The following is a 14,694-nucleotide window of genomic DNA, read 5'->3' on the forward strand; positions in this document are numbered from 1 at the left end:
CAGAGGTGCCTGCCCCCAGGGAGCTCCCCTGCTGTTCCTGCCCACGTCTCACTTTGTCCTTTGCAGCTCTCAGTAGTTATAGGGAACCAACTGGATGGTCTGTCTCTTCTTCACCCAGAGGTCATCACTGTTTCCTTTTTGTCTTTTAACCAATTTGGGAGGCCTCTGTTGTATACCTGACAGTTTGTCTCCTGCTGTTTTCACGTCACATTTTTGCATGGGCATTTCTTCACACTCCACGCTGCCTAGTACTCCTCTCTCTGGGTGAACCAGAGTAGCCATTGATCTACTGGTGGACATTTACATTTATGTAGGCCGTTTCCAGTTGTTAGGAGTCATTTGCATAGGCCATTTCCAGTTGTTAGGAGTCACTCTGTAATGAGTGTTTTCTAAATATAACTCTCATTCTGAGTTTCTGACTGTTTTGGCTAGATTCTGGGTAGAGCAGTGGTTCTCAACCTTCCTAATGCTGCGGCCCTTTGATACAGTTCCTCATGTTGTATGTGGGTCTATCTGCATGTGGGTGGGCCTGCCTGGAGACGGACAGAGGAGCGGTGTCTCGGTTCCTAAGACTATCGGAAATGTGTTTTGCGATGGTGATAAGCGACCCCTGAGAAAGGGTCGTTAGACCCCCAAATGGGTCGCGACCCACCAGTTGAGAACCACTGGTGTAGAGAGATGTGCTGGACCATAAGGGCAAGAGCCTAAGGTACAATATGGTGGTGATCACCAAGTGCTTCCCAGGGAGGTCCTGCCATTCAGGGCCCCTCTACCTCAGTCCCTGGGTGACACAGAGTATCAGCATCACTCACACACTTTACTAACTGGGACTACCTGGAAAGGGTTGCGAGCAAGGAGTCTGAATATGGCTTCACGCTGGGCGTGTGACTATGGACAAGGACCTGCTCTGTGCCTCAGTGTCCCCATCTGTGAAAAGCATGCTTGTAGTTCACACCAAGAGTTGTTTGGAGGAGTAAGCTTGAAAACATGTAAAATGCTCAAGAGTGCATGGCAGATGGTAAGCACTTAAATGTTAGTTATGGTTTTTAGAAGTTGAGAAAAACAGCATTTCATTCATTTTATTTAGAACAATGGTTTTTAAAGATGTATCTGTAAGGGGTATACATAATTCTGTGGAAAATCTAAAGAATGAACAGAGAACAAATTTGCTTGTGCCCACCACCCTGCTTTAAACAGAATTTTGCTAGGTTCTGAGAAGCCCTCTGAATGGCCTTTCTGATTGTCATCTTTTTCCCTCTGGTCCAGAGGTAACGTGCATCCTGACGTTCATGTTCATCAAGTTAATGGTGTGTAAAGTACATTAGGCAGTTCGAGTGCAGGAAGTGAGCAGAGTTTCGGTGTCCATGCAAAGAAATCTTGTATTTCAACATTTCATATAGTATGTTTGGTGACATTGTGTGCAAAGTTAATGTTGATGGTGCAGGTTAGTAAAATGTATAGACACAGTGTTGACCGAGTCCTGAGACCCATTAAGTTTGAGGACTAGACTTGAGGCTGCTGGCAGCCTGACCTTGTGTATTATTCTGCCCACCTCACCTACCTCTCCCTGGGTGAGAGGCTTCAAGGGGCTGGAGGAAAGAGTGGGAGGACAGATTAGGTGATTACCCTAGGGACAGGCACCTACTGAATGCTCCTCCCTTTCTTCTTGTCCTTTCCCCACTCTGCTCTGCGGAACAGCAGAAGCAGTCTTAGTTGGGTCTTCATTTAAAGATTCTTTTTTAGAAACTGAATTTTAAAGAGAGAGAGAGGAAGGGAGAGGGAGAGAGAGAAAGAAAGATCAATGTGAGAGGGAAACATCGATCGGCTGCCTCCTACACACCCCCTACTGGGGATTGAGCCCACAACCCAGGCTTGTACCTCCTGGTACATGGGCTGATGCTCAACCAACTGAACCACACTGGCTGGACTCCATCCTGGATCTTCATGGTGGAAATGTGGGTATGGGAGAGGCAGCCATGGTTACTGTTCCTACCTTCAACTGGTTTTCTGTGCTGGGCCTAGCTTTGTGAAATTTCTTTGGGTGAGAGGAAGTTCTTAGAATATTCTTTGTCATTGAGCACAGCTGACCTGAGGACAGACTCCCTTTAGGGATGAGCTGGTTGGATTTGATGGCAGCCTCCCACCCCTTTAACACAGGGTCCTAGAGGGAGGTGTTCCTTCTGTGGTTTGTTGGTGGTACCTGTCCTGGTGCGGTCAGAGCTCCAGAGTACACGCCACCCGGGCAGCCCTTAAAGGCATCTTAACGTTTTGAGTTTGGGATCATTTGTCTTGCTGGCTGGAGCCTTAAGCCTTGGACAGCATCTTGACCATACAAGGCCCTGATTTTGATCTTGATTCCTCTGCTGGTGTGTTGGAATTTGGCCTTGTGATACAGTATACATTTAATTCAGTTTTAGTTACAGATGAATAAACAACACTTGGAAAGGGCTTGAGGGGTTTATTTTATGATTCAATGGCCCCTGGTTGGAGAAAGTTTGTGTCTGTATCTTCTGTGTTATTTAATTGTAAAAGTGCTCCTAGCATGCTCCCTCCTAGTCAGCTTGAGTGCTTTTTATACCTTTATTGACTAAATCCTCACAGCAAGCCTGGGAGTTCCCGTTCTCTTTACCCTGACTATGAGGTAAAGGGTCTGAGCCACAGAGAGGTGACGTACCGTGCTCAAGGTGAGACAGCTAGTGAGGAGCAGTGCTCAACCCAGCAGAGTGCGTGTTCTAACAGTTCTTCTCTACTTGTACCTGTGACTGTAATGTGTACCCGAGGCCCAGGACTAGTTCATATGCAGAAGGTTTACACAGTTTGGTAAGTAATGATTAAGCTTTGGATCTCTTAATTCTTGTGATATCCTGCAATTAGATTCTTCCTCAGCAGGTTTATAGAAACTTAAAAAAACAAAATCCTCTTAAGAGCCAAGATACATTTAAAGAATCCGGTTGTGGTTGCTGAAATATGGGGTGTGTAGGCCCCCAGCTTTGAATCCGTGGTCCCTGTGCAAATCTAAAGGCTCCCTCTCAGAATGAAAGACTTTCTCATCACACTGAGCCTGAGTCTAGCTTCAACCTCCCCAAGCTCAGTCTTCATATGAAATCCTTGCTTAATTGGCATTTTATTCCCCCTAAAGAGAGGAAGATGTAGAGATGAAAAAAGATCCGGCCCTGGCCGGTCTGGCTCAGCGGTTGGAGCGTTGGCCCGCGGACCAGAGAGTCCCGGGTTTGGTTCCCACTAAGGGCCCTTATCTCGGTTGCAGTTTGTCCCTAGCCCCTGTTGGGGTCGTGTGGGTGGCGGCCACTCAATGTCTCTCTCTCACATTGATGTCTCTCTCTCTCTTCCTCCCTCTCTCCCTCTCGCTCTATCTGAAGAAAAATGCAAAAATGTCCTCGGATGAGTATTAAAAAAAAAAAAAAAGAAAGATCCAGAGGGATCTGAGGAACATCAGTCAACCCTCTACCCCCAATTCAATTCCTAGGCCTCCAGGTGCTGATTCAGGTCTCTTCTCCTGGTTCACGTCCTCATCTGCCCCGTGCAACACTGTCCTGCTGCCCGGTAATTAAGGGCTCTGAGGTATGCTTTAAAACCATGGTCTGTGTTTTAAAAATCAGCTTCCATCTACCTGGCAGTGAGTCTTCTAAGGGTGAGAGAAGCTGTTGTCTGCAGCTTTGGAGGAGGAGAGGTGTCTGCTGTGAGACTTGATGGCACAGGGAAAAGGAATCCAAAACATCCTCTGGTCATTTGTTTCCTTTCCTCAGATTCATTTGCATTTCAGTCTCTTTGTCAATCAAATATTTGCTACATTTAGTGGATTTGAATATTGGATACTGGATATTTTTCTGCTGATATTTTCCTAAACTCTCTTAGTGGGAAAGCAAGATACCACACAGTTAAATTGAGCCTTGATATGTTTTTGGTGGCTATGAAAATGTAATTTGATCTCAAAGTAATTTTCCCTTTCGAGTTTAAACTTCTGAGAGGAGACTCCTGAACCCAGTACTCAAAAAGTCAAAGAAGTTGAAACAAATTCTTATGTACGAATTGTGTGAAACAAATTGAAGTCTACCGAAAATGCCCAGTTTACAATGGACTATATTTTTGAAGTTCACTGGGAAGTCAGTGGTTTAAAATGTGTCTTTGTCATCCTGTCAGAGATGCTCTTTGGAAGGGTGGTTGTAAGTCCTCTCCAAAACCCCCTGTGCCTGCTGTGAAAGGGTGGAGCGAGCACAGCAGGTGACAGTCCTGCTTACCGATTCACCCTGATACACTAACAGGTATAGAAGGAGGTTGTGAAGACATGGTGAGACCCAGTGTTCCAAGACTCCAAAGGTGCGAGTGTCGATGGCTGACTCTTCCTAACCAAGTCTGTTGAGAACAGCTGTCCTTCCTTGTTGATAGAGCTGTGCCATTGGCACACAGAAGGGGTCCTGCATGAGGGGAAGAGGGGAGATGGATGGGGTGCAGTTAGTAAGAAGTAGGGAAGAAAGTGGGGGCTGTGGCATGGCCTGTGACTCTCCTGGCGGGAAAGGAGAGGCATTGATGTAGGGCTTTGGACACGGGTTGCCACAGCCTTCCCTTGAAGGGCCCAAGGGGCTTGGGTTTGGGGTACATATATATCTGTGTGTAAGAAAGGCCAGCTATCATAAGTCTCATGGCAGTGAGCTGCCTGCAGAACCGAACAGAGAGCCATGTTGTTGAAAATGTGTTTGTGATCAGCTCTATTTTATCAGGGAGGAATGGGATGAAGGACAGGCACACCCAGGGTTTTGTTGCTTTAAATTTTTCCAGAGAGCCCTGGCCAGTAGCTCAGTTATTGGAGCATCATTTTGTACAATGAAGGGTTGGTTGCATGTTCGATCCCTGGTCAGGGTGCATATGGTAGGCAACCAATCGATGTTTCTCTCTCTCCACCCCCCTTCCTCTCCCTCTAAAATCAATGAACTAATCCTCAGGTGAGGATTTTATTTTATTTTATTTTATTTTTTATTTTTTTCAATCCTCACCCGAGGACATTTTTCCATTTTTTTTGTTCAGGTAGAGCGGGAGGGAGAGAGAGGAACAGAGAGAGAGAGAGAAACATCGACGTGAAAGGGACACATCGAGTGGCTGCCACCCGCACGACCAACCAGGGCCGGGGACAAACTGCAACCGAGGCACGCGCCCTTAGCGGGAACCGAACCCGGGTCTCTCAGGACCGCAGGCCGACGCTCTAACCGCTGAGCCAAACCGGCCAGGGCCTCAGGTGAGGATTTTAAAAAATTTTCTCTAGATATTGAAATTTCAGAAGCTGTTGACTCACCAAAAGTATTTATTTATTTTTTAAACCTCACCCAGGATATTTATATTTATTTATTTACTTATTTATGTATTTATTTATTTTTTGGTACGTGCCCCTAGCGGGAACCAAACCCAGGACTCTCGGGTCTGCATGCCGATGCTCCAACCGCTGAGCCAAACCAGCCAGCGCGATATTTTTCTATTTATCTTCAGACAGAGTGGGAGGGAGAGAGAGAGAGAGACACCAGGGCCAGAGACGAATTGCAAGCAAGGTACATGCCCAGGACTGGAATTGTACCTGCGACTCTTTGGTCCTCAGGCTGATGTTCTAACCGCAGAGCCAAACCGGAGAGGGCACAATAAGTATTTATTTAGCATAATTTTGGGTCACCAAATGGGTGGCCATCTAATAAGACTGTGCTGGGAGGGAATGGCTTACCTGCAGATCCTGTGTGGTCTGGGCTTCCAGGCTGTGCTGGCTCTGCAGGACCAAGGGATGGCAGGCAGGATGGAGGCGCCTGAGGAGCCTGACCAAGACCCCCACTCACCCTGACACACGGCTGCCTGCGGTCAGCAAGTGTTCTCCAGATCCTGGTGGCCTCAGAGTGCTCTTTGTGCAGCTTAATTACTTCTCAAGATGTTTTAAAAACTTAACATCAATACTATAACACTTGGAGTTATAGTAAAACATTGGAGGTTTCACACTGGAAGAGTGCTTTTCTCTTTTGTTTTTCATCTTACAATTGATGTTTTAAAAATGCTTTACAGCCCTGCCTGGTTTGGCTCAGCAGTTAGAGTATCAGTTCGCAGGCCAGAGAGTCCTGGGTTCGGTTCCCACTAAGAGCATGTACCTCGGTTGCACTTTGTCCCCAGTCCCGGTTTGGGTCGTGTGGGTGGCAGCCAGTCGTTGTGTCCCTTTCACATTGGTGTTTCTCTCTTTCTCCCTCTCTCCCTCTTGCTTTATCTGAAGATAAATGCAAAAATGTCCTCGGGTGAGGATAAAAAAGTAAATAAAAATAAAAATGCTTTACAAGGTAATATTGCAGCCATTTCCTTTAACTGCAGAGGTAAAGTTATTCACTAAACGTGCCCGTGCCAGTGAGTTATGCTCATGGGAGGAGAAAGCACGAGCACCGAGTTGACCCTTAAACATCTCCATCTGGGACAGGTCCTGAGACTGTCTTGTGCTGAGGTGTTTGCTGGCTCATGTGGCCGAGGCAGGAAGGAAATCACTGAATTCCACGAAGGAGGAAGGTTGCTCATGAAGAGTTCCTGTGTCATCGTGCTCGTAGTGCTGGAATGGAGGGGGTACTGCTGGGGTATTTTTGGAGCAGCAGTGGTGTAGTAGACCAGTATCTCAGAGCCTTGGGCTGATGCTGGACAGTACAGCCTTGGTTAGGCTGTCATCAGACTCTGGTTCAGGAGGTGTCTGGGTCTTCATGGGTAGCCCCATTTCTCAGGCTCCCACCCCTGTGGTTTGAGGTGCCCAGAAGGGTGTGTCAAGGGTGCTGAGGTCCCTGCCTGACATCCAGGAGTTTTTCTGGACCACCGTGAGTCTAGAGCTGCTCCTGCCTTGGGACTTTTGCACTGGCTAGTCCTCTGTGGGGAAAGCTCTACAGACACCTGGGGAGACCTTTCCCCACCTCCTCGAGTCTTTGCTCAGATATTACCTTCCCACTGAGGGCTTCTCTGGTTGTTTAGATGTACACCACCCCCATCCAAACACTCCCATCTCCCTTCCCTGATGTATTTTTCTTACAGTGCTGATCACCATACGACACTGGAATTTCTACCTGGTTTCTGCTTCATGGAAGGTCTATCTGCACCACTAGAATATGGGCTTCTTGAGGGCACAGGCTCGGTCTCGTTCTTTACTGTCTCTCCAGTGCCCAGGAGAGTGCATGGTCCTTAGTGAACCTGTGTTGATGAAGTGGATAAGAGCAGAGTGGTCTCAAGCGCAATGCACTGCATTCGCCTTCAGTCATTGAAGGTGCTGTGAGGTGCTGGCAGAGACCCTGCCATTTCATGTAAAGCATGTGACGGAAAAGCAGGTGTGTGTCTGTTGGTCTGTATTACATCATCTATTGTTGCCATTTCCAAACTCCAGAGTTCTTTCTATATTTCACTTGGATGTTGATTTCAAAAAGACTGGTTTTTCTTTCTGACTCATGAAGCCTGCTGTGTTTTGAATCTGAAACTTAGAGGGAAAAGGGAAACTTTAAAATGTGTGTGCCCTGGCCGGTTTGGCTCAGCGGTTGGAGCATCAGCCTGTGGACCAGAGAGTTCCAGGTTTGGTTCTCCCTAGGGGCACGTACAAAAGAAAAAAATGTGTGATGCATGACTAGCTCTTACTACGTTGCATTTTCTGTACATTAGTATCTCTCTCCTGGACATTGAAGCACCATCCAAGTCTCCACCGCCCTCCCCTGAGCAGTACTGTAGTCATCCGACCACTCTCTCCCAGCCCCTCGCTGACCCACAATGTGGCCCACAGCAGCCAGGGGTCTGCTGTGTTCCCCCAGCAGTCATCCAGCTCTGCCATGGCCACAGCCTTAACCAGCTCACTCTGTAAATGTTGCCGGGCTTGTTGCCCCATTAAGATGTATGTAGCTTCCGAGGGGCAGGGACCCCATTTGCCTTAAGGCCATGGCCCCCGACCGTGGATGGCACAGTGACGCATTTGTGGAGCAGTTGGGTTAATAAGGTAGTTGATTTACCTCCTTTAAGGAACTCTGATGAATAAAATGAGTGCATGTATTGCCCTGGCCGGTTTGGCTCAGCGGTTAGAGTGTCGGCCTGCGGTCCAGAGAGACCCGGGTTTGGTTCCTGCTAAGGGCATGTGCCTTGGTTGCTGGTTGGGTTGTGCGGGAGGCGGCCACTCGATGTGTCCCTTTCACATCGATGTTTCTCTCTCTCTCTTCCTCTCTTTCCCTCCCACTCTATCTGAGCAAAAAATGGAAAAATGTCCTCAAGTGAGGATAAAAAAAAAATGAGTGCATATGTTTTTATGAAATAGCATGAAACCATGGCTTTGGAAAGTCAGGTGTACTTGAGAAATCGCTCCACAGCCTGAGTTGCCTGTGCAGGGTGAGTTAAATGTCTTGGAGCTCCCTGACCCTCTCAGGACTGAGTATGCGGAGTTGTGAGATGCGCTGTAAGCTGTGGCAAACAACAAAATGTGCCTGCTGAGCTGGGTGGAGGGCAGGTCTAGAGAGGTTCCCCAGGTGACTCCTAGTCCTGGGAATTCGAGGTGGAGAGGGATGGTGGTTGTGCACGATGGTGCTGCCAACATCCTCTCCTTGCCTCTTCTCATCCTGGCCCAGGGCCACCTCACCACCCTCCTGCATCTCTGCAAGCATCCTGTTCTCTCCTCAGACTGTCGTCCCCCAGCAAAAGCAGGCACAACTCCATTTAGGGCCCAGAGTATTCTGCACTCACAGAGCACGCAGATAGTGTCAGCCAGCTGCCAAGAACAAAGTAAGGTGACTTAAGTAGTTTATGTTACCCTATAGTAAGGTGGCATGTGTCCCTTAAAAGAGAGGCTTATTAACACCTTTGAACCTCTCAGAATTGTGCTTTGGGCTGAGTGAACTCACCAGGCATCTTGTAAAGGTAAAAGTTAAAATCGGGTGCATTCATGTTTACAGGTGGGAAAAACCTTGGCTCAAACCATTATCTTGTGACAAACTCTGTCAAGTATGCAGAACACACAAGCTCTCAATCCCAGACCACCCACTGGGTACAATGCTAAGACTATAGATACAGGATTAAGTCTTAATACCTTTTACTGGCTGTCTGGATGCCTGGAGTTGTGGGGGAGCTTCTTCTGAGTGGGGTGATTCCCCATGGGAGCAGATGTTCCTGAACAGGCTGTGTGTGTTCAGAGGCTTCTCCTCACATCCAGTTTCCTGGCTGGATGTGTTCTCGTTCTGCTTTATCAGGAATAATCAGGATGTTCTTTATTGCAAACGAAGGGGCTCCTAGCTGTGCTTTTCAAATGCCCCCTCTGAGTTAAGTTTGCTTCATTAATAAGAAACAAACAACAGCCCTGCTGGTGTGGCTTAGTGATTGAGTGTTGACCCATGCACCAAGAGGTCTCCAGTTTGATTCCGGATCAGGGCACATGCCCAGGTTGTAGGTCCATTCCCCAGTGGGGGGCATGCAGGAAGTGTCCAAGCGATGTTCTCTCTCATCCATGTTTCTCTCATTCTCCTTTTCTTTCTCTCTAAAATCAATAAGGAAAAAAATTAAAAATAAATAACAAAAAAAGAAACTTAAATTATCGGGTATAATCATATAGCAAATGAAGTGTTAAAGGCTGGCATTTGGAAACAGCAATGCCAAGTAGAGTTCCCGCCTAAACGTATTGTTTTGAGCCAGGAGTCCAGGGAAAACTGAAAAAGAAAGCAAGTACTTGCTCCTTCCTGGCTGTGTGTCCTTGAGTTATGGCTTTGTGGCTGCTGGGGTGGCAGGACTGCTTTCCTGGGAGTAGGGGGTTGTGCTTAGACATTTGGATGCCAGGTTGGTGTTTTTAGCTTGGGAGTTGAATGTGGATGTGGCTGCTGAGTGAGTGGGGTGTCACCTCACCCTCCTTAGTCTCCTCCAGCTCTCTTAGCCACTTGCACCTCCTTCCCCCAGCTTCCTGAAAGCCCATTTGGCTTTGGAGGGCTGTGAGTGCTCTCTTCTGCTTAGTCCGGTATTTCTCAATGTAAAGTCACAGTACTGCCTGGTTGGCAGTCTTACTGTGAAGCCTCTTTGATACTGCCATTTTATACTGTTTAGGTCATGGATGTTAGTTTTTTTCCCCAAACACAGCCTTTGGATTTTTTTTTATCCTCACCCGAGGACATTTTTTTCCATTTTTTGTTCAGATAGAGTGGGAGGGAGAGAGGGAGGGAGAGAGAGAGAAAGAGAGAAACATCAACGTGAAAGGGACACATCGAGTGGCTGCCACCCGCATGACCAACCAGGGCCGGGGACAAACTGCAACCGAGGTACACGCCCTTAGCAGGAACCGAACCCAGGTCTCTCTAGTCTGCAGGCCAGTGCTCTAACCCCTGAGCCAAAGCGACCAGGGCAGCCTTAGGCTTTTTTAACATGCCTTTTTCAACCTGCCACAGCTACATTTGTGAATATCAGCTTCTTTTTCTTGGGCTTCTTTCTCTGCTGTTCTGAGGGGTGGTTCAGGGTCTCACTGCATACCGGACCTGCCCTACTGCTGAGTGCTTTGAGGGCAGTCACTGAACACTTGGTGGGGTTCTTGTGGGAGGCAGGGTAGAGTCTACAGGATAAATGAGAACCTCTCAAAAAAACAGAACTGCCCTGTTTATTGTAGGGTATTACAGCATTCCTTCCCCTACACACTAGATGCCAGTAACACTCTCCCTTCTCTGGTTATGTCAATCCAGACTGTTTCCAGACATTGGCAAGGGTCAGAGGTGGGGGTGGGGTCCAGGTGGCAGAATTGGGCTAGTTGAGAACCACTGGGATAAAATAATGCGTCGGGCCCCAAACTTCTTGAGGCTAGGGGCTCATGGTGTGGGCTTCCTCCTAGTGGACTGTACTTAGGTGTAACCTCAGCATCTCCAGGATGAACCCTACATTGGGGGCAGCTACAGAACTGAACCTATTGCCTGTTCTAAGGCTTATTCAGGTGTACTGCATACGTGAGCTCACCTGGAGAAGGAGCTTTGGTAGCACATTTGGTCTAACTAGTAGTTTTCAGGGCTGCTGCAGTGTCAAGCTTGAAGTTTTCTATATCCACATGTGTGGACACGAAGCAGCACATCTGACACTTAAATTTTACAAAGAGAAGGGCAGCTCTGCAACGCTTTCTCTTTTGCAGATCTTTAAGTAAAAGAAGCCTTCCTCCTCTTGGCTGTGGTGTAGCTCCAGAGTTCTTGATGATGGCTCCTTGGTTGGGAGCAGGGACATGATGTGTATTCCAGGGTGACCCTGCCTGTGCCTGCTTGCCTCATGGAGCCGAGGTTTATATGTGGGGACTGCCCAGGCTCCTGCCTGTTCTTGCCATCTGCTGCCTCCCTTCTCCACCTCCATGCTCATCATGTTTGGGTTACAGGATGTTCTGTCTAGATTTGTTTTTTACTTTGTTATGTGTTTTGTGTATCTCAAGATGAGCATCTTCTCTTGTGGTGGCTGAGCTGTCACCCGCTGCACACTGTTGATTACTTTGTGCCCACCTGTCTTTCCTGTTCTTAGTGAAGTTTTTACAGGACTCTAGCTTCTTCATAGTTTCTGTGTTTCCTTTCCCTATTTAAGTGTAGAGAGGAAATTTTTGTCTGTTCTTTATGAACAAATGTATACATAGTACATCAAACAGTTTTGTATGGCTGCATTCCCTTAGCTATTCAAATTTATAAAATTAAGCATTCAATTGTTGTCATGTTATAATATTGATTTTTTTTTTTTATCACCTGTATGTGTTGTTACAAGACTCATATCCCAGTTTCAGTTTATTCTGATTAGTTCTTTTTAGTGTTTACAGCACTATTTGGTTAGTAGCAGCCCCTACAAGGCCAGCTTCCCTGCCCTTTCCTGCTTCCACAACTTGTGAAGGCAACCCCCTTTTCAGCCCCAGCTAGGGATTCTTGAATCATATTGATTGTCTTTCTTCTGTTCCAAGACATGGAGTCAAATGCTCTCCTGGGTTCTTTTAATGGGGAGTATTATAGAAACAAATCTGGGTGTTCTGAGTTCATTTCATGTTGTACATCAGTCTGGTGGTAAGTAGGCTAATGATGCCACGGCTAAAACGCTTCAGGGTCAGAGCCAGAAAATATTTTTTTATGGTGGTGGGTACAACTTTTATGCATTTCTGATATGATGCTTTCTAATCCTTTCTTAATGCCCACCTACATTTTTAACTGTATTTTACCCACTTCTGTTCAGTATTTCTATGTCTCATTGACAACTATTCTGTTATTGCTTTATCCCAGAAACTTAAAAAAAATTTTATCTTTATTGTTGAAAGTATTACAGATGGTCCCTCCATTTTCCCCCCATTGACACCCTCCTCCAGAAACGTTTTAACAGCAACATAGGTTTATAGTGCCAGCTGCAGTTGTAGGAGTATACTTGTTTTATCCTGGTCTTGCCAGTATTTGGTGTTTCTGTGTATTGAAAACATATTTAATCATTCTTATCTATTGATTCATCCCCCCAATCGAAAATGTATCATGTGCCCTGGTTGGTTTGGCTCAGCGGTTAGAACGTCTGCCAGTGGACCAGGGAGTCCTGGGTTTGATTCCGGGTTTGATTTGAACCTCGGTTGCGGTTTGTCCCTGGCCCCAGTTGGGGTCGTGCAAGGGGCAACCAATCGATGTGTCACTCTCACATCAATGTTTCTCTGTCTCTCTTCTCCCTCCCACTCTGTCTGAAGATAAATGTAAAAATATCCTTGGGTGAGGATTACAAAAAAAATCTTCATTGCTGAAAGTATTACAGACCCCCCCCCCTTTTTTTCCCCCCTTGCCCCCCACACCACCCCATTCCCACCCTACCCTAGGCCTCCACCACCCTATTGTCTATGTCCATGAGCAATGCATATAAATTCTTTGGTTAATCCCCCCACTGAAATTCGTCTGCCTCTTCCATGTTTCCATGCCTCTGGTTTCTATTTTATTTATCAGTTTATTGTGTTCATTATATTTCACATGTAAGTGAGATCATGGGATAGTGGTCTTTCTCTGGCTGGCTTATTTCACTTAGCATAATAATCTCCACGCCCTTCCATGCTGTCTCAAAGGGTAAGAGGACCTTTTTTTTTTTACAGTCACACAGTATTCCATTGTGTAAATGTACCACAGCTTTTTTTATCCATTCATCTACTGATAGGTATTTGGGCTTTTCCAGATCTTAGTGATTGTAAATAACACTGCTATGAACATAGGGGTGCATATATTCTTTCTGATTGTCCCAGCGCTCCCTTAAACTATCCTCCTGCTTTAAAATTTTTTTTTGCTCTGATTGGGTATTTTTCTTTTATCTTGTCTTCTAATTTGCTGATTCGGTCCTCAGCTTCTTCTAATCTACTGTTGATTCCTTCTAGGGCATTCTGTTTCATCTATGTCATTCCTCATTTCTGTTGATTCTTATTGATGATTTCTACCTTTTTTTTTTTTTTTTGATACGCTTATGAAATTCCCACTAAGTTCCTTGTAGTTCTCACTAAGTTGTTTGAGCATCCTTATAACCATTACTTTGAACTCTGTATCTAATAAATTGCTTGCCTCCAATTCATTTAGTTACTGTTCTGGCGATTCCTCCTTTTCTTTCATTTGATGGTTGTTTCTTTGTTGCCTCATTTCAGTGGGTCCAGTCTTCCGGGGTTCCAGGTCAGGCTTACCTGGTCGCAGCAGCAGGTCTGTGTGTCCAGGGGCATTGGGTCCTGTGGGGTCTGGTCGTCCAGGGGCACCAGTTTAGGCATGCCGGGTTGTGGTGTCAGGCCCATGTGACCAGGGCATTGGGTTGCAGTGGCCTAGTTGCACCTTCCTGTCTGTGGCCTCAGAGCACTGGGTCATGGTCGCTTTGCACAGCCTCCTCCAGTGGAGGAACCTGCAGTTCCTCCAAAATGGTGCACTCTTCAAACTCAAGTGGTGAGAAGTGCCCTGTGGAGCATCTTGTGGTGGCCGCCAGCAGCTCCTCCTCCAGAAGCACCCAACCCCACCCACCTGGAGTTCCCACACCAACAGGCAGCTGCCCATGCACACTGTCACACACACTCACCCACTCACCCTCACTACAGTCCTGCCCAACACCATGTTAGATCTCCTATTATCTGTCTTTTTTATTCTTGCTATCCTAGTGGGTTCAATTGAAATCTCATTGTGACTTTGATTTGCATTTCCATAATGGTTGATGATGTTGAGCATGAGCATCTTTTCATGTGCTTATCGGCTATTTGTATTTCTTTTTTTTAATGTTTTCATTGATTTTTTGGGGGGGTGGGGGGAGAAAGAGATAGAAACATCAATGTGAGAGAGAAACATTGATTGGCTGCCTCCGGCACACCCGCCACTGGGGATTGACCCTATAACCTGGGCATGTACCCTAACCAGGAATCGAACTCTCAGTCCATGGGATGGCATTTAATCCACTGAGGCACACCAGCTGAACAACCATTTGTATTTCTTTGGAGAAATGTTTATTCAGATCTGCTCCTTATTTTTATTTAAAAAAATTTTTTAATCCTCACCCGAGGACATTTTTTCATTTTTTGTTCAGATAGGGAGGGAGAGAGAGAGAAACATCGACGTGAAAGGTACACATCGAGTGGCTGCCACCTGCACGACTCAACCAGGGCCAGGGACAAACTGCAACCGAGGCATGTGCCTTTAGCGGAAACTGAACCCAGGTCTCTCTGGACCACAGGCTGACGCTCTAACCGCTAAG

At 46.6% G+C, this 14,694-nt stretch overlaps 1 protein-coding gene across 4 annotated transcripts in view; it reads left to right on the forward strand.

Annotated features, from left to right (window-relative positions):
• PDPK1 (3-phosphoinositide dependent protein kinase 1) overlaps window positions 1-14,694 on the forward strand; it is an 81,040-nt gene that overhangs the window by 13,767 nt on the left and 52,579 nt on the right. Inside the window, exon 1 of one of the 4 annotated variants that reach the window (XM_036280761.1) lies at window positions 3,485-3,579. The exons of 1 other annotated variant lie outside the window; for it this stretch is intronic. The gene's annotated coding sequence lies outside the window, so the exon portion shown is untranslated. Of the gene's footprint in view, window positions 1-3,484; window positions 3,580-7,056; window positions 7,335-13,612; window positions 13,665-14,694 lie in introns of those variants that run through there. 2 more of the 4 variants (XM_036280763.1, XM_036280762.1) reach the window with 2 other exon arrangements.

The sequence above is a fragment of the Molossus molossus genome, unplaced genomic scaffold (assembly GCF_014108415.1).
Source record: "Molossus molossus isolate mMolMol1 unplaced genomic scaffold, mMolMol1.p scaffold_m16_p_3, whole genome shotgun sequence".
NCBI lineage: Eukaryota > Metazoa > Chordata > Mammalia > Chiroptera > Molossidae > Molossus > Molossus molossus.